The sequence below is a fragment of the Vombatus ursinus genome, unplaced genomic scaffold (genome assembly GCF_900497805.2).
Source record: "Vombatus ursinus unplaced genomic scaffold, bare-nosed wombat genome assembly UNPS02014784.1, whole genome shotgun sequence".
Taxonomy (NCBI): domain Eukaryota; kingdom Metazoa; phylum Chordata; class Mammalia; order Diprotodontia; family Vombatidae; genus Vombatus; species Vombatus ursinus.
This window is the reverse complement of record NW_020954562.1, coordinates 12,520,557-12,539,926: the sequence shown is the minus strand read 5'-3', so window position 1 is coordinate 12,539,926 and position 19,370 is coordinate 12,520,557.

The following is a 19,370-nucleotide window of genomic DNA, read 5'->3' as shown; positions in this document are numbered from 1 at the left end:
AGTCAGGATTTGGGTTCAAATCCCAGGGCTGCTCCTTCCCTTCAGTGCAGTCCTAAACAAGTAAGTCACATGACCCCTGAGTCTTGCTTTCCTCACTTGTAAAATGAGAAGGTTGAACTTGATAACCTCTAAGACCATTGCAGTTTTAAATACATGATGATATGAAGTGCCCAGGTGCCATGAAAGATTGTAGATGCGCTTCAGGACAAAGAACGCCAAAACATTTCTTCCAAGACTCATTATCCCTCATCTCCAAGTTTGCAAACAGCACAGTGAAATGCCAAACCTCCATGGATAAATCAGACAATACTAGAAGGGAAGGAAATGAGGATGGGCTCCAAATCACAGCATTTAAGAGCTGGGACTTCAGCAACCATATGGTCCAACTCGAGATTCAAAGGAATTCCACTATGATAGGTACCCAACAAGTGATTATCCAGTGTCTACTTGAAGACCTCCAGAGAGGAAGATCCTGACACCTTCCAAGGTGGCCCATTCCACTTTTGGACAATTCCAATTGTTAGGAAGCTTTTCCTGACATCAAGCCTAAATGAGTATCTTTTACATCTACCTCTTACCCCTGATTCTGCCCTTTGGGGCCAAACTGAACAAGTTCAATCCCTCCCCTAAATGACAGCCCTACAAATGATGAAAAAAACATGAAGTCAGCTAGCATCCCTATCACACACCAGTCGTCTTTTCTCTAGGATAAATATTGCCAATCCTTTCAACCAGTCTTCACGAGTCATGGACTCAAGGCCCTTCACCATGCTGACTGTGCCCCTCTGGATACCTTTTGTTGATGTCCTTTTTTAAGTGGTGCTGCCCCAAACTGAATATAATGCTCAAAATGAGGACAGTTGGACTGTCACTTCCCTTTTCTTGGAAGCTATGGCTCTTTTAACCTGAACTAAGACCAGTTTAGCTTTTTTTTGGCTGCTATATCACACTGTCAACTTATATTGAGCTTGCAGTCCACTATAACTTACAGATCTTTTTCCAAACTGTTGTCTAACTATACTTTACATTTTATCCCTATTAAATTTCATCCTATTAGGTTTAACCCAATGCTCTAGCTTGTTAAGACCATTTTGGATCCTGACTCTGTCATATACTATATTCTTTACACCTCCTAGCTTTTCTGTCATCTCAAAATTTGATGAGAATACCATGTGTTCTTTTATCTAAGTCATTATTTAAAATAGCACAATGCCAAGCACAGATCCTTAGAGTACTCCACTAGAATCCTCCTGCCATTTTGACATCGAACCATTAACAACTATTAACAACTACTCTTTGAGTCCAGCCATCCAACTAGTAATGAATCCACCTAATTATATTATCATCTAATCCTTATCTCTGCATCTTCTCCTCAGGAAGAATCTGAGATACTTTATCAAAAACTTTGTGAGCATCTAGGCAAGTTATATCCATAGCATTCACCCTCATCTACTGGTTTAGTAATCATATCCAAAAAAAAAAAAAAAAGGCAATGAGGTTAGTCTGGCATGATATGTTCTAGATAAAGCCATGCTGGCTCTTTGTAATAACCACTTCCTGTTGTAGATGTTTGCTAACTAGATCTTTAATGATTTGTTCTAGAATTTTCCCAGAAATTGGAGTCAAGTTCACTGGCCTATACTTTATAGACTCAGTTCTCTTTTTCGAGAACTGGGACAACCTTTGCCCTTTTCTAATCATGTGATACACCTTCTTTTTTCCATGATCCTTCAGGTCTATATCATCTAGTATCTCAGGAATCATAGCTTCCAGTTCTTTTGAGACTTAAGGATATAGTTCATTTGTGCTGGGCAACTTGAATTCCTCTGGAGCAGTTAGGTATTCTTTCACTGCTTCCTTACTTATTTTGGGCATCAATTCCCTGTTGGTCATTTTTATTCTACTTCCAGTGTTTTCTCCTTTGCAGAGAAAACAGAAAGAAAATAAAATTTAAGCAGCTTTGCCTTTTCTTTCTCCTCAGTAATCACCGTCCTACCCATACCACCTCAAGCAAAGGTTTTACACCTTCTTTGATTCTTCTTTTGCTCCCAATATAGCCCTTCAAATAATGAAGGCAGCTCTCATGTCCTGCCCTCCCCCAAAGTGTTCCCTTCTCCAGGCTAAACATTCTTAGTCCTTTCAACTAATCTTTATATGGCATCATCCTAAAGGCTTTTACCATCCTGGTCACCCTCCAGTCACACATTTTTTGTGAAGTTTACATTTCAAGAAAATATATTTGTACTAATAGAGACATTTTGGTGACATCAGATTTTGCACTTATTTTATATGTGTTCGTACCTAGAAGTACAAGATGATGTATATAAGGTAACATTAAACTGCATTCCCCATAATTCTGGAGTTACTTATGATGGGATAAAGGTCCCAGGAGGACATCTTATTGCTGACAAATCCAAAATAATAAATATTAAACCATGTATCAAACACATCTGTTGTGTATGGAAATTTTCCATTTAAAAACAGGCTATCTCCTATTTTTCTTCAAAATTTCCATGAATCCACTTTGTTCCTGGGGTGTTCTATATTCTTAGACCTTCTGGATCAAGAGTTTTTAAGCCACGGATGGACTTCAGGGGAGCCATGAGCTGTAGTTTCCCACTGTACTTGGACAGATCTATGATCTCATGGAGACGGGTATTCCTTCCAATTCACCCTTGCAGACAGCAACTCATTCATGCCTTCTCATGCACCAGGACTTTTGCTGATGCCTGCCTATAAATCCTTCATAGGAGCTCATCCATTGTATCAGAGGCCTAGAATGGTTACCAGTGCATCACTAGGACTATCTATCTGTTAGCCCTATCTTGCTGTGTGGCATTCTCTGATCATGCATCTGTTGGAGACCTGGTGTAGAGAAAAGAATGTAGAATTTAGAGCCAGAGGACCTGGGTTCAAATTCTGCCTCTGTCACATAGTACCTATATGACCTTGGACAAGTGTCCCCATTTCTCTGGGCTTCAGTTTCCTCATCTATAAAGTGAGGGGGGTTGTACTGAGTGACCCCTCAGGTGCCTTTCAGCTCTAAATCAATGATCTTCTACCTCTATGCACTATACCTCGAAAAGGATGTGCTCTGAACTCTCAGTTACAACCAAGGAAGGAGGACAAAGAACTACTTAATAAACGTTCCCTGCTTGTCCACCTCTGTGGTTTTGTCTGTGGTATTTGCTATACTGGAAATGTCTTCTCCAATCTTCCGAATCCATACTTAAAAGGCTGAGTCCAGTGTCATCTCCTCCATGAAGGCTTCCTTGATTCCCCTCTCCTTCCCACCAGTACTTCACATAACACTTGGCACTTCACTTGAGCACATATATTAATCTGGGTTAGAGTTATCTGTATATAATACACAGCCTCCTCTTACACTGCAAGATCGATAAGGGCAGGGGCTACATTTTATTTCATTTAAACTTCATATCTCCTCCAGCACTTAGCCCAGTGCTCTGTACCCAAGGTATTTAATAAATGTTTGCTCAAACATTTTGAATAAATGAAAATCTGGCCCCATGTACCAGTGGCTGTAAAAAGCATCAACATATTGGGCAGCTCTAGAAAGGTTACTGTAAACAAAGTAGAAAACTTGATCTAAACTCAGAAAGAAAGAAAATAAACACCTATGGCACATCTACACCTGGAGTCTGTGTGCCGTTCTAGTTAAGAAAAGATTACAGAGTTGGAAACTGTCCAGAAATGCAACTAAAATAGCCAGGGCTGGAATCCTAAGTTTGATAGACCCCCCTTGTAAGCCAGTAAAGTATAGTTTACATTTTTCTTTTCTTGTGTCTTACTAATAACATGTCATCCAGTCCCACTGTCTTATCATTTCTACCATATAAGGGAGAAGGGAATGTGTTTGTCCTCAGCAAAGCCGATCTAAACATAAGCTCAGAAATCACTAGTGGGCCAAGTCATCAACTCTTATTGGTGAATTAGGATCTGGAGTCAGACTCCTAGGAGACATGAATTATGTCTGAGCTGGTCTATTCCTCCCTTATTAGTATTCAAGGATGGTTGGGCATTTTTCCCCCTCTTACTCTCCCTTGCATTTATCTCTGTAGTTGTATCATTTGATTGCCAATGCATCTGAATTAAGCAGCTCTGTTTTAATTCAATCCCCCGCCTCTTCATGGGCATGAAATTCTCTCTCAATAACTATATCCTGAATCTGGCAAGTTGTAGAGGGTGTACTACCAAAATGAACTCAGCTTTCATTGATTTGTGCACACCATCTATTCTCCATTCCAGGGCAGTCCAGATTCTGAGATAATACGATTCAGATAAGTAACCAGTAAGAGAAGCCAGATTCTGATTTTCTTTTAGACCAAACAAGTAGACACTTTCTTCCTTCCTAAGAAGCATCAAGGAGTAGGACACTCAGAGTCTGAAGGAACAAACCACCAATTCAGTCCCGCAAGACTTCATTAAGCATTTACTCTGTGCCAGTTACGTGCTAGCACGTGCTTGAGAATGCAAAACCAAAAATAAAAGTCAAAAATAAACAAGTTTACATTCTAGCAACAATAAGTTTCCACCTATGAACACATAACACACAAAAATGCACACACAGAGAAAGAAATATAAAATATATACAAAGAAAATACAAATTAATTTGAGGTGCTCATCAACTGGGGAATGACTAAACAAATGAGAATACATGACAGTAATGAAATTCTACTGTGCAGTAAGAAATAACAACAGCAATGGTTTCAGAAAAACCTGAAAAGTCTTGATGAATTATGGAGAATGAAGTGAGCAGAACCAAGAGCACACATTGTACAACAACAACAACATTGTAAAGACAGACAACTTTGAAAGATTTAAGAACTCTGATTAACACAGTGATCAACCACAGTTCCAGAGAACCAGTGATAAAGCTGGTTACCCACCTCCTGAAAGAGAGACAATGGACTGAAAGTACAGAAGAAGACAGATTTTTGGACGTGGCCAATGCAGGAATCTGCTACTTGTTCATCATATTTGTTAACAAGGATTTTTTTTCCTTTTTCAATGGAGAAGGGAAAGTAGGAGGGAGAAAAAATACATTTTTGCACATTGAAAAATTTTTAATTTAATTTTAAAAAACCAACAAAATAATTTGGGGGAATCTTAGAAGTCTCAGGTCTTGCACACAAAAGTCATGTGTCATGAAGAATGGTTTTCTAACTTCACATTTTCAGAAGGAAACAAATATCTTTAGATTTTAGAACTAGGGAATCATATCAACATAAAAATCACAGCCACTTCTTTAAACCTTAGAGGTCTTAATTACTTGTCACGCCTAAAGCTGAAATAAGATATTGCTCACAAACTGCGTGTGTATGCATGTGTGTGCCCACATTGTAGAGCAAACCTTGAAATTCAAATACCCTTATTCCAAAATACATGATGGGGGAGAAGCAAAAAGGAAAAAGAGGGGGGAGAAATTCCCCAGTGTGCAGAAGGGATCAAAGAATGTGCTAAACATAGCTTACAGGAAAGGCAGACTATAGAGAGCTCTACCCCCTGACTTGAAATTCAGAAGGATCTTCTTTCAACTAAATGGTTAAGACATAGAGGATGTTCACAATCTAGCTGATATGCTCTCAGAGGGACTTTTGTCCTACGCAGAATTCCTGTGTCCTCTCCACGACCAGTGAGATTCCTAAGTCAGAAGAAGCCCAGACAAATAGCAAGGTGTCCCTTGAGGCCCTTCGTAGCCTGAATAGATATTACAACTCGTGGGTCGTGTAAGACTTACAGCATCAGGGCCATATCTGGATACTCCCTAGGCAGTAGTTCATCTCTGCAAACACCTGGGACAAAGTATTCTATTGCCTTCCAATGCAAAGACAAAAAGCAATCTTAACTTAAAGCAATCTTCTGAAGAGGTCAATCATTCCCTCTCTGTTAGTGTTTATCCAAGTTAGAACTTTCATGGGGAAATAAAAGGTAGCAACACCCATTCTCCTAACAGCCTGTCACAGGTACATCTCCCAACACTATTTCCAATGGGTCTGCTGAAGGACCATATGTCTACTTTCCAAGGGTCAGCCCAGATCAGTTTGGACAGACTTATCATCAGATGGGTCACCAATTTTGTTGGTCATAGTAACTCTCAAAGACCATATGCCAAGTTATAGAAAGGTTGAGACCTTCATCAGTGGGGAGAGTATCTGAACCTGAGAAGCCAAGGTTCTTAGGAGTACTGGAGTAAGAAATATTTCTAATACTACCAATTGGCCCTAAAAATGGCTTTTTCCTGAAAGGATCCTGGTTTTGTAGACTGCGGTATCAACAATAGGGTGCCTTCTTGTTCTAAGCTAAACATTCTAGTCTTTTGGGGGGGGATGACGCAATTGGGGTTAAGTGACTTGCCCAGGGTCACACAGCTAGTGAGTGTTATATATTTGAGGCCGGACTTGAACTCAGGACCTCCTGACTCCAGGGCTGGTGCTCTATCCACTGTGCCACCTAGCTGCCCCTAAACATTCAAGTCTTTATGCATGAAAAGATGCTAGTGACCCTCTATTAAAAACACATGCCCTTTGGAGTGATAAAGTCACACACACACATGCACACACACACATCGCTGCACTCTCTTGCCTTGTTTTCTTCGTAGTAATGACTTGCAGAAGTGAAACAGATGATTGAGGTTAGATCTGTTGTCTGTGGTCACTGAACATCAGGAAACCAACATATAACAGAGCAGACCACAACTACACTCTCATTAGCACTAGGCTCTCAACGACTTTTGCCTGGACCGCCGCCATAGCCTCCAAACTGTTCTCTAGCCTCTCCTCACCCTAATGTATCCTCCTCACAGTCAACAAAGTGATTTTCCTAAAGCACACGTCTAATCAGGTAACGTCACCCCCACTCAGTAAACTCCAATGGCTCCCTACTACCTCTAGGATCAAACAAAAACGATTCTGTACGGCATTTCTTCCCAATTTGACTCTATCTTACACATTATTCCCCACCGTGCACTCTGCAGTTCAGCCATACTGGCCTAGTTGCTGTTCCTCACCCAGCAATCCACTTGCCCTCTTCGTGTCTTTGTACTGGCTGTCCCTCATGGCTGACATGCAGTCTCCCTTCACCTCTGCCTTTTAAAATCTTTTGTTTCTTTCAAGTCTCAACTCAAATGTAATCTTCTACATGAAGCCATTCCTGATCATCCTAGCAGCTACTACTCTCCCTCCCAGAATGTGAGCTCTTTAGGACAGGGAATGGTTTTGTTTTTAATTTGTATTGCACAGTGACTGGCACCTAGTAAGTAATTAATAAATGCTTGTTGATGTGTTCAAAGTCATTTTGTTTTTTATTAAGGTGTAGACTATTAAGTAGATTCAGGGAATCTTAAACAATAAAGATAAAAGAGATCTTAAAATTATTCTGGTCATTATACAGATGAGGAAATTAGGACACAGAGATACAAAGTGACTTACTGAAGATCTCAGCAGCTAGGTGGTACAAGTGTATAGAGCACTGAGCCTGGAGTCAGGAAGACCTGAGTTCAAAGGCAGCCTCATTCAGCCTCATAGCTGTGTGACCCTGTTTGCCTCAGTAAATGCTCAGTAAAATGAGCTGGAGACTAGCAAACCACACCAGTATCTTTGCCAAAGAAACCCAAAACGGGGTCATGAAGAGTTGGACACAACTGAACAACAACAACAACACAGCTAGGACTAGAATCCAAGTCTCTGCAGTTCCAAACAGATAATCCATTCTGCTGCCTTTCAGTAACCCTTTTTAACTTCCACACAGGGGCAAAAATTGGGTGAGCAAAGGTTAGAATTACCTTTAATATAATTTGAAACCTTTGAAGCCTCAAAGATATATCAGATAGCTTTTGGGTCACAATGATAGGATGTATCTGTTGACAGCCTCATCAAAGACACGCGACCTCCTTCATGAAGTCTTCTCTGATTTCTCCACCCAGAAATGGAGTTCTAGTTTGATCTCGGAACACTTTATACTTGTTATGTACTTATTATACATTTATTACAGCCCCAATTGTATTATATTTATCAGTGTATACCTGATAAGACTATAAGCTTCCTGTTCAGTTGCAGGCTCCTTGAGAAGAGGAAACAAATCTTATACCCCTTTATATTCCTAACAGTGCTCTGTATACAGCAGATACGTTACAGGAAGATCCAGCACCAGCACTTAATTCTTAGACCAGGTTAGATGTTAGAATGAAATGAGGAGCTCACAAGTCAGTTAACAAAATGAGCTTTACTTGGCCCTAACCCATCAAGGATCTGTGATGAGTCCACAATGGCACCAGACTCAGCCTCCCTCACCTCCATATAGAAATGAATCTGGTTATCAGAGCAAGATATGGACGTGGGGACTTTAGCGAGCTGCAGAAAATCACCATGCTGAACAAGCACAGACTCCACATGGCTAGGACTTTCCATGCCCTTATTTGACCAGCAAACTGTGCTGTGCTGATCAGGTCCTGGGGAACAATCGTGTCTCCTATTAGGGAAAGCTAATCCTTGTTGCAAAGAGGAAGGAAGAAGAGCCTGGACCTACCCCAGGCTGCAGTGGGGGGAAGGAGGGAGAAGCCAAGACAGGGAAACAGAGGCCAACTGGATTCTAGAACCACTGCACAGGAGGGAAGGGGGAGAAGTGTTTAAGCCACTTTTGGGGGAAATGCTGATAGATATTAGACCTATTTCAAGGAGCTGAATAAATGATTATTGAATAAATTAATGAATATGAATGGTCAAACTTAGTGTATTCTACATTTTCTGTTTTTAAAGAAGCTTGAGTGTTCATGTAGTTCCAGCAAAATTATGCCATTTTGATTCAACCTGATAAACATGTGCTAGGCTTGATGAGTTTGATAAATAGCATCGTCCCAGATGTTGAGGGGAGCTGCAGAGTTTAAATAAGCTAGTCTCTGTCCTCATAGAGCTTACAGTCTAGTAAGGAGTTAAAACATAGATGCAGCTATTGTTGTGTAGTCATTTTCAGCCGTGTCTGACTCTTTGTGACCCTACTTTGGAGTTTTCTTGGCAAAGATCCTGGAGTGGTTTGCCATTTCCTTCTCCAGCTCACTTTACAAATGAGGAAACTGAGTCAAATGGGTTTAAGTAACTTGCCTGGTCGCACAGCTATTCAGCCTCGCTAACTATTCAGGCTATTTAGAAAGAAACACAAAATGAGTTCTTTCTTTATGCACCCACACTCTAGTGTGGGGAACGAAAAGAGAAAGTATTGCAAACCAGGCTTACCTAACCTAAAGGTGCTATTAATTTTGGGTAAGTTGATGTTAGTTCAGAATTCACTGACTCCCATAGGCAGCTGGATATCTGAATTCTAATTCACAGGTGAAGGAAGAATGATGGCTAACCTATGGCTGCTATTAAAAGCATACTTCCTAGCTGATGCTAGCTACTTATAAGAGATACCTCAAAAATTCTTCCCTGGCAAATGTCTTTCTTAAAGTTCAAAAGGTTTTCATCATCACGGGGAACTCCTGGTATGAAAACTCCCTCTACCCATACAGCCATCAATGGCTGTGAAAGCCCCCTAAAGTTTGGCTGAGGGCCAAAGGTTACATGCCTTGCCTGCTCACATAACTCATAAATGTCAGAGGTGGAATTTGAACCTATTTCTTCCTGAATCTAAAACAAATACTCTTCATTTTGCCATGCTGTCTTTTTTCTTTTTCTTTTACTGGCTCTAAAATTATTTGTAACATGTGTATTAGGTGTATAAAATACAGAACTGAGAAGCCCTCTCCTAGAAAATCTTGTTTTCATCTGAAACAAAAGCCTTCTACATGGTTTGTGTTCCCTACAATAAAAAATTCTGCATCTCCACAGTGACAGAAGTCACCTTTTTGGCAGGACCAAAATAGAAGTCTCAGCTAGAGCTGTCTGTCAGTGAAAGTTCTGACAGTCCACAGATGGATTTGGCTGGCGGGAGAGAGCTAACAAACCATTCCTACTGGAGGCATGAAAGCACCTGACTTGCTAAGGACAAATAGGAGGGATAGGGAAACATTCCCATACTGGGAAAACAACATGCTCACAAATACCAGACCCAACAGAAGGAGGCCGAGGGATTATTTATAGGAAGGAAAGAAAAGGCTGTGGAAAGCCAGGTAGATTATACCCCCAACAGTCATCAGGAGTGGTGTGGAATTCTGCAAGAATCATGATTGGCTAAAGGGGCACTGACCTGGGAGGTTTCCATCTCTGGGTAGAACAGAGTACACAGGCTCCTCTGAACAGGATTCTCTCACCCTCTAGTGGCAGGGGTCTTTATCTGGCTTAAATATATGTATCCCTGAGTCATCATCCTTCATGTACAAGGATGATCCTCCTGGCTCACCATCAGAGTACTGTCTCTCAACCATCCCGCAGATTAGCAATCGTCATTATGTGGCCTGGTCATGCTTGGGGATGGTCTTCAGAGACCCAACCCCCTCCCCACAATCTGGGTGATTAGTACATTTGGGAGGCTATACAGCTTCTTGGATATGCTAATTATACATGAATATGCAAGAAATCCAGAGTCTCTGGAGCCCTTTGGGGATAGAGAGCACACTGTGTATATGCATGTATTCATGTCTTCTCTAGAGTCCTAACAGATGTTGGACCCTGAGATTCTCAGGGCCAATTCTATGGAGGGTCCCAGGCCCAAGCCCAAATCACCTATAGCCTCTGAGAGATGGAGAAAAGATCAATTTAACCATAGTGGAGTGAGGAAACAGGGGAAACAATGAAGAATCTATAAATCCAGATGAAAAAAGACTCTTAAGATCATCTGTACATGATGTAAAGGGAGCCATGCACAGAAGAGTTTGGTATGGGATCTCCATTTCCACCCATACCTTATCTGTCTCAGTGACATTTCCATTTCTCCACACTTTCTCAAACTTTTTTTTAAAAAGCTTCACTGACACCTTTTCTAAAAGGAATCAAAGTTCATTTCTAGGGAGACCCTCCCTCCATCCCCACTTCTAATTACCCCTTCCTTGTAACAAAGAAAATAACAAAAGCAACAGGTAAGCAAAACCAACACTGTGACCTTGTCTGACAGCACGTGCAGCATTCCACATCCACAGTCCCCTACCTCTCCAAGAAAAGGGGAGAGGTGCATTTCCTCATCCCTTTTCTGGGTCAAGATTGGTTATTGCCTCTGGTTACAGGCAATAAGGCAGACAAGTGACACACAGGCAGCACGGCAGCACAGTGGTTAGAGCATGAGGCCTGTAGTCCAGAAGACCTGAGCTGAAATCTGACCTCCAACATTTACTGACTATACAGCCCTGGGCATTAAAGACTTAACTCTGCTTGCCTCAAATAATAATAGTACCTACCTCCCAGGGATGTTGTAAAGCTCAAGTGAGATAATATTTGTAAACTGCTTAGTATGGTGCCTGGCACATAGTAGGCACTTAAATGAGGCTTGTTTCCTTCCTTCTTATTATAATCACACCAAGTTCTGGCTTCCTTTCTTTTTTTCATGTGTCTATAGCACTGGTACATTCTCCCAACATCTAGCTCACCCTCAGTGACAGGCAGCATAGGATAGTGAACTGAGTAACTGTTAGTCATAGAGACCTGGGTTCCATTCCTGCTAGCTCTGCATCAACCACAGCATGTCACTTAACACGTCTCTAAGCTTCAGATAGAGGAAGTTCCCCACCAAGGAAATCACAGGAACTTCTTCACTTTAGGCATATGGATTTGGATCAACAGGAATGATTAAAAGGCATCAGGGGGTTCATTTTTAAAAAATCTTTATTAAAGGCTTACTACATAAGGGCACTGTGATTCTACTTTGGGGAAGAAAAATATTTTTGTAATAACCTTAATGCTATTTCCTATCCTGAACTCTCCATCTCCCTGTCTGCCTGCCCCTGCCAGCTGGTTTCCTGGACTTGACTGCTCTCCATCCTCATTTCTACCTCTTGGAACCATTGGCTCCCTGTAAATCTCAGTACAGGGGCCATCTCCTACAAGATGTCTTTGCTGATTCCCCTCCCCCACCAAAAAAAAATCCCTTGCATTGATTTTGTCCACATTATATATTTATTTCTCTGTGAACATACTATCCTTCCCTACTTAAAAATACTACTTAAAATCCTTGAGGGCAGGGCCAGTTTCTTTTTTGTATTTGTTATCCGAGGGCCTAACTCATTTTATTGGTGTTCCCAAGTGAAGAAATTCACCTACTAATTCAAGTTGGCACCTTCAATGCATTTTATAATCTTAATGTTCTATAGAGCATTGAGAGGCTGGTCAGAGTTACATAGTCAGTAGGTGTCAGAGGTATGACTGGAACACAGGTCTTTTTTAATTTGACGCCAACTTTCCACTACACCAGGGTTGCCTCTCAGCACACACTAGATGCCTTATAAATGCTTGCTGGATTGTTGAATTGAACCTTAAGAATAACAACAATGAAAATTAACTAAAAATAAACTTGCCCCCTTGCATACTACGGGATCCCTAAAGTGTTTAATTGAGTAAATCTATATAAACGTTTATACAAATTATACTTTGAACCTGTAGTTATGAAGGCACTCTCTGCTTCTACAATTGAAGGCCTGCAACTATAATGTAAAAGATATGTTTGTAGGTGCTAGGTGGTGGATAGAGCACTGGCCCTGGAGTTAGGAGGATCTAAGTTCAAATCTGGCCTCAGATACTTACTAGCTAGCTGTGTGATCCTGGGCAAGTCACGTAACCCCCATTGCCTCTTTAAGAAGAAACAAAGGGGGCAGCTAGGTGGCACAATGGATAGAGCACCGGCCCTGAAGTCAGGAGGACTTGAGTTCAAATGTGGCCTCAGACACTTGACACTTACTAGCTATGTGATCCTGAGCAAGTCACTTAACCTCGACTGCCTCACCAAAAAGCCAAAAAAAAAAAAAAAAGATACGTTTGTGCCATTTCCAGAAGTGTCCAGAAACGACCAAATGTCTTTGCAAGGTATATAATTTAAATAACTAAATTCTTAACAAGAAGTTGCTTTTTGATATGGACATGCTACTTAACTATGTTCTCTGCATGCTTTACAATGAAACTAGCATGGAACCATGGTCTACCAAGGCCTACGTGAAAGAATGCCTCACATAAAGAGGGTGCTGAATAAATGTCTGTGGGATTAGATCAAAAGTTCCACACTGATAATTAAGACACAGATTATGAATCAGAAACTACCCAATATGAAAACTCATGATAGTCGTTTCAAAAGCTCCAATATCTTTGAAATATGTTGAGTCACCCATTACCTAAATAGCAAGTTTGGGGACACTAACAGAACTGTATGTCATTTATCATATGTTCCCCTTGCTGTCCTCCCTTATGTAGTTACTAAGTCATTTGAGAATACCTCTTTACCTCTTACGGAATCATCCTCTTACTGAACAAAACATTATTATTTTAGATAGTTTTTAAGACAGGAAAAAGGGGAAGAACTTATTAAGGAGAACACTATCAAAGTTAGTAAGTGTTCAAAACTTATGTGTTACCATGTTAATCCAAAATCCTTTATACAGCCAAAATCACTGAACCAATAAAAACAAAGATATGATGAGTAGCACTCATGTGCCCAGCATTAGTTAGAGCTATGGTGATGACAAAAATACTGTATAAACCAAGGCCCTAATGCAGTTTGTAACTTAGTTGGAATTCAAATACACACACACACACACACACACACACACACACACACACATATATACATATACATATATATACATATATAAAAAATTTGGACATCATACAAGGCTGTTGTTGGTTGTTGTTGTCATTGTGTTTGTGTTTCCTTCTTGAAGAGGACTATGACATCAGGAAGGTGATGTCACGACTTGCAAGTAAATTGGCTTTAAGTGAGGCAGGGCTGCACAAAGTCACCAGCCTTACTCTCTCCTCCGAAGCCATCTGGGTCCAGTGGCAACATATAGATCAGGACAACTGTGGGTACACAGACAAACACAAAAACCAAAGCCAGTTCTTGTCCTCAAGCAGCTTACATTCTGAATACAATATTTATGAGTGTGCAAATATGAAGAAATATATATAACACATACGCAAATATAAAAGAATCTGAGAAGAAAGAGTTCATGAAAAATGTGAGAGAAGAGGGATAACGTCTCACAGGAGGCAGCACCTGAACTGAGTCTTGAAGGAAATCAGTGATTCTAAAAGGCCGAGGGGACTGTAGGTGCAAAGACTTGGAGCCAAAGATGGAATGTCGAGATTGGGAATGAGCTAATCGTCCAATATGACTAGAATAAAGAGTGTACAAAGGGGAATGATGTGAAGAAAGAAGACCAGTAAGACAATACCACAGCCCTACCTGGATTTCTGTGTTATAACTGAATGTTAGAGCGTGTAGTAGGGACAATAAATAACACAGAATTCCAGAAGAAGTCTCATAGAAGAGTTGGAACTGGAGCCAGCCCCTGAAGGATGCGTAAGACTTAGATAAGTGGAAGGAAGGAAGGCGTGCCCATTATGACCAAAGGCATGAAGGTGTGTTTGTGGGAAAGCTGAGAAGATTAACTTTATTGCATAGACGAGTTTGTTTGCAGGCAGAGTGGAAGATAAGACTAGCTGGGCAGGCTGGGACCAGACTATGGAGGACTTTGCCAGCCAGGCAGAGATTTGATATGTTTGGAAATCAGGAGACATCAAAGGCTTCTACCCAGAGGATCGATATGATAAAAGGAATCCTTACATAACTCTTGTGGCAGAGCTTTTGGGTATACTTTGGGGGTTGTTTTCACTTCTTGGGCTCTTAGGTCTCACTGAGAAAATCTGCAGACATCACAATCTGACACCACCCTGTGTATTAACACCAAGTCCCCTTGTAAATTCACAATTCACAAGATTAAAGATCTAAGATCTAGAGCTAGATGGGACCTCAAGAGATTATTTGGTCCAAGAGTTCTTAACCTGGGGTCCATGAACTTGTTTTTAAAAATATTTTGATAACTGTATTTCAATATAATTGATTTCCTTTATAATCCTATTTATTTATTTTATTCATTAAAAAAAGTATTCTGAGATGTCCATTGGCTTCACCAGATTGCCAAAGGGTCCATGACACATAAGAACCCTTAATTTAATTCTAACCCTATTTTGTCTTATTTTTTCATTTGAGACTGGGTCTCTCTATCTTGCCCAGCCTGGAAGTACAGCAGCCACTTATTAATCCTTTCTCACTGTTGACTGGCACTGAAGCTTTGGCCTTCTCCATTTCCAACCTTGGCTGATGCACCCCTCCTTAGGTATCCTAGTGCCCCACAACTCTCCTTTTCTCAGGGCTCACCATATTAGTGCCGGACTTTGTATAGACACCCAATTGACATTACCCTATTACAGCTCAAGAACTTTCAAGCTCAAACATCCTACCAGCCTCAGCCATGCAGCCCACCCCACCCTACTAAAGATTAGGAATCTGGGGACAAGAGAATTTAAATGACTTATCTAAGGTCACTAAGGTAGAAAGAGGTAAAACCAGGACATCTGACTCCAAATTAAGTATTCTATTGCTCACCACCACCAAGGAATCTGCTCTTAAAAATCTGTGTAAATTTCTAGTCCTTACTATCCCCCAAACACAGGTTCTCTCCCCTGCAGTTGCCCCACATCTCATTTGGGATGCTGCCTTAAGCAGCTCTGTGCTGTCTACAACCCACCACTGGTGGAATGGGAACACTGCTGCCCCAGGAGATATCACAGGTGTTGACCTCCATCTGCAGTTCCACATTGCTCCCACCAGGTGTCACCAGGCATTGTTCTCTCCCTCTCGATGTCATGAATCCTTTTGCAGCTATCCTTCCTCCAGGTAGGTGAGTACTCAGGTGAGTACACGGCCCCTGGCCATGGCACCTGGTGTCCTCCCTGGAACAGTCTTCCTGGCAAGACAAATTCACCTTGTCTAATGGGAGACATAATTTCCCCGGAGGTTCAAAAGCTGCCTCTAACTACATATAATCTTGCCCCAAGAGCAGGTCACCGTTGTTCTCATTCTCCAAAATAATACGGTCACCAGCTTCATGGTTAGACATGACTATAAATCTTGTTATCCTTCCCCTCTTATGAGGGAAACACTCCCCAGCTCATCAGGAACCTAAAAGTACTCCAAATGCTCCCCAATCTGTTCTCTTAAACAACTAGGTGGAATTATTCATATCAAGTAAGCCTGTCACTACTTCCTAATAACTGCATGCCCCACCTAAGGTAGAAGGAAGCTGTACTCCTTCCAGTCCTCACCCTGAATGCCCTCAGACAAGCATTGTTCTATCTGGGAGAAGAAGGAAGGGGAAGTTCCCAGCACTGCATTTACTAGGTTTAATACTTCCAAAGATCAAGAGAGGCAACCCAACATATTACAAAGAGTCAGGCAAGATCTCAGTTCTAATCCTGACTCAGACACTGACTGTGAGACCATGGGCAAGTTGCTTAATTACTCTGAGTACTCAGTTTACTCATCTCTAAAATAGGAACAATGACAGTCTAATTAAACCATAGGCTTATGAAGAAAGTATATTGTAATACTTAAAATGCTACACAAATGTAAGGTAGTTTCCATGGATTTAAATGGCAGAAAAATATCACTGGAGAGATAGATGACTGGAAAATAAGGTGGCTTATTTACACGTGTGTATATGTATATATATAATATTATATAATAAAGTTACTAAAGTGCACATACCCTTTGACCTAGCAATAAGATCATGAGGATTAGGCTCCAAAGAGATCAAAGAAAGAGGAAAATATCCTACAGTACAAAAATGTTTATAGCAGCCTTTTTTTGTAGTAGCAAAGAACGGGACGCTAAGTTGGGGGGGGGTGCTCCTCAAATGGGAAATAGCTGAATAAATATGATATCGTGCTATAGGAAATGAAGAAAGATTTCAGAGAAACCCAGGAAAACTTAAATGAACTAATACAAATGAAGTGAGAAGAACCAGGAGAATAAATCTATCCTTTTGTCCTCTCCTCCCGCCATGCTGTTCCCCGCCCCGCCCCCAACCCTTCACACACAAACAAATTTTCCTTAGAGCTTAGATTTAGCTCACATTTAGAGCTTCTCCAAAAGGGTAAGCTAAAAAGGTACTCAATGTACAATATGAATCAAATAGGAGAGAGTAATTTATTCCCTATTATGCACAAAAGGAACGCTAAACAAAAGGATAGCCACAAGCACACATTTGACAAAAATAAACAATACGGGACTTGCTCAGCAACTTAACCTGCGATTATTGTTAGAACACACTGAGAGACTGATAACTTAATCCATCAGAACAGAAAGCAGTTTGCAGTACTGCTGATGCCACTTTACAGCTCAGCTCAACATTGTCTGAACAACTCCAGGCCCAGGTCTGCTGGTAAAAAGGCCCAGCCTCTTCTGGTTCCTAGACACCCTCTCCGGTGAAGCAACTCCCCTAAACACTAGTCAGTTTTACTCAATGGACCCAGGATTGCTGGTCCTCTCAAATTCAGAAAGTCACTTCCAAATCTGGACACATACATCTAGGGAGAGATAGTCATTCACCTAAGATCAGGAAAGAATGAACACAAAAGAAGGAAAAGCCAACAGGGATGCAGGCACAAGCTTGTCTAGTCGATTCCCTTTGAACTGGCTACCATGTGGGCATGGTTGTCATGCTGCCATGATGCTGGCGTGGAGAAGGCCATCCCCTCCCCTCACTGGAAGTCTTAGAGTTAGGTGATGATACCTAGGGTGCTGAAGGAAAGAGAGCAGGCAACAAACTAGCACTTAAAATCAGGACTGTTTTCCTCCTCCTCCCCAAAGTTACAAGGCATAAAGCACACTTAAGGTCAAACCTTCCCTCAGCTACTTACTAATTGTGTGTCACTTAACCTCTTCCAAGCTCAGTTTTCTTATTTATAAAATGAAGGTGTTAGCCAGGATGGTCTCTAAAGCACCTCCCAGCCCTAAATCTATGATTCTATGACCTCTCCAGACAGGAGTTCTTAATCTTTTTAGTTTCCTGGATCCTTTGGCCCTCTGGTGATGGACTAGGGACCCCTTTCGATGTAGTCACAATCACGTTAAAATAAAACACATAGGACTACACGGGAAACCAATTATATTACAATACATTTGCAATCAACTGTGAAAGACTTAGCTACTCTGATCAAGACAATGATCCAAGACAATTCCAAAGGACCCATGATGAAAAGTGGTCTCCACCTCCAAAAACAACTGATGAAAACGAGCGTAGATTAAAGCCCATTTTTTCACTTTCTTATTTTTCATTTGTGTGTGTGTTTTCTTTCACAACATGGATAATATGGAAATATGTTTTGCATGACTTCCCATGTATCATACTGCTTGCCTTCTCAAGGGATGGGGGAAGGGCCAGAGGGAAGGAGAGAATTTGAAACTCAAAATTTTTAAAAATGAATGTTAAAAAAATTTTAAAGGTCATTGGGAAATATTTAACAAAATAATTAATATGTTTAAAATACATTTCTCAAAATACATATTTAAAAAACAAGTTCACAGATCCCAGGTTAAGAATCCCAGGTTTGTCGTTTACCCTGTCATACTAAAATGCCAGATAACCCTAGTTCTTCATCACCTATTTAAACAAATGTTGACTAGATTAGTTTTGATTGCAAAACTTATCCCAGCCTCACCATGCTCTCCATCACTGCAGCCATTCCAGAAAAACATGTATCCAGCTCCACTTTGGTAAGCTGCCCTTCATTTGCCAGCCTTGTTTTGCTCAGGGCTCCTATTTGGATGCAATACCTGCTGAGTTCTCTCGCAAGGAGAGCCGTTTGTCTTTCGGGTCTATTGGATTTCTTGTTATCCATAAGCGTGAGCACATTAAATGTTCGGATGGTGAGTGGAATCATCTTCCCAAAAGTTTTTTGTACATTTTTTGTGTTTTGACCAGAGTGGTGACCCCACCTGCCATGGTAAAAAGACCAGGTTTGGTTGAAACAGATCATTTTTAGGGCATCTTTTGTAGTCCCTTCCTCCTGCCCATAGGTGAGTAGTGTGGTCCTTAAAAACACTGCTCAGATACCTGGGAGACTGCCAAATCCCACTGTTGCTTCGGGGTAGTGAGAAAACGACCGACCCTAAGGCCTGGGTCGCCTGTGTGCAGGGTTGTAACTACAACTCCCAGTGTATCCACACCTGCTGCTTCATCACTTGCCTGTCACCATAGGACTTTGAAGTAGAAAAAAAATGGTAAAATGGTATGGGTGACATCTTTTGTCCTGGGCATAAATTGGATTTAAATGAGGTAGAGGTGTGTGAAGTCACTGGCCTCACTCTCTCTCTTCCAGAGTCATAAAAGTCCACTGGCAAGACAAAAATCAAGACAATTGGTGATGGTCTGGGGT